At 32.8% G+C, this 1,340-nt stretch overlaps 1 non-coding gene across 1 annotated transcript; it reads right to left on the bottom strand.

The window, feature by feature from the left end:
* Positions 1-270: 270 nt before the first annotated feature.
* LOC141510767 (U6atac minor spliceosomal RNA) lies at positions 271-393 on the bottom strand. Its single transcript, XR_012475176.1, has one exon. It is a non-coding gene; the product is annotated as a U6atac minor spliceosomal RNA (small nuclear RNA).
* Between the last annotated feature and the right edge of the window lie 947 nt (positions 394-1,340).

Here is a 1,340-nt window from a genome sequence, read left to right as displayed (position 1 = left end):
ATTACCTAGCTGTGTGGCCTTGGGCAAGCCACTTAACCCCACTTAACCCCATTTGCCTTGCAAAACCCTAAAAATAAAAATAAGGGAAAATCTTGAAATACAGTACAATATTCCAAAAGGCAAATATATAATATTCCAACAAAGAATGATTTAACCTGAAAAGCTTAATGCAATGCTAAAAGGAGGGAAACAGACTTTTAATAAAAAAGAAAATTTGCAAGCATTACTGATGAAAATGCCAGAGTTGAGGTAGACCTTTGATATATATACATGATTGCACAGTTAATTCCACAGAGTAGGAGGCAATACCCTAACCATATGTGTTGCAAAAACCACTAGGACCTCTTCCATTCTTTTCAAGGAAAGTAGCTAACCTCTCCTTTCATACAGCACACATAAGAGTTAAGAGAAACTCTAAAACATATATTTACTTGAGCAATCAGAAGAGTTTTATGATGACATGATGTTTATATTCTAATGGGGAAGAAGAGACAAGTGTCTCTTTAGAACTTCAGTGTCTTCAAAGGATATAAGAAAAAGTGGATTAGTTCTACTCTGAGGATTTGAAGAGCAGAAAGAGAAATAATTGGTAGAGGAGGAATTTAGAGGTGAAGAAAGAAGAAAGAAGGGAATGAAGCTTACTATTTTTCCATAATTAGAATTCATATAGAAAAATATAAATATAGAAAAATATAAAATGATAGAGAAGGGAATAAGAGGAGAAGGCATCAGATGACTCTTACTCATTTGAAATGGACAAAGGTTACAGAGAGGAGAAAGAAAAAAGGGATAGAGACAGAGAGAGACAGAGAAACAAAAGACTGAGAGAGAAGAGAAAAAGCTCTTTTTAAAGAAATACATCAGACTTAATTAAAAAACAAGAGAGGACCAAGAAAGGGAATAAAAGGAAAGTTAACACTGAAGAGGTAATAGTCAAAAGCAAAATAAACTTCCTTATCCTGAATAGGGAATTAAAAGGCAAAAAATAAAAGAACTAGAATTGAAATGAATATCTTAAATTTCCTCTTAGATGACTAGAGAATGACTAAACAAATTGTGATAAATGAATGTAATAAAATAACATTGAAAGATACAAAATGAAAGCTTTTGACAAAATACAGCATCCATTCCTACTAAATACAATACAGAGCATAGGAATAAATGGACTGTTCCTTAGAATAATTAGCAGTATCTATTTGAAACCATCAACAAGCATTATATTCAATGGGGAGAGGCTAGAGGCATTCCCAATAAGATCAGGGGTGAAACAAGGGTGCCCATTATCATCACTACTATTCAATATCGTATTAGAAATGTTAGCTTCAGAAATTAGAGAAGAA

Source organism: Macrotis lagotis, chromosome 1, assembly GCF_037893015.1.
Source record: "Macrotis lagotis isolate mMagLag1 chromosome 1, bilby.v1.9.chrom.fasta, whole genome shotgun sequence".
Classification (NCBI taxonomy): domain Eukaryota; kingdom Metazoa; phylum Chordata; class Mammalia; order Peramelemorphia; family Peramelidae; genus Macrotis; species Macrotis lagotis.
Note: the sequence above shows the minus strand (reverse complement) of the source record. Positions and strands in the feature narration are given on the sequence as shown.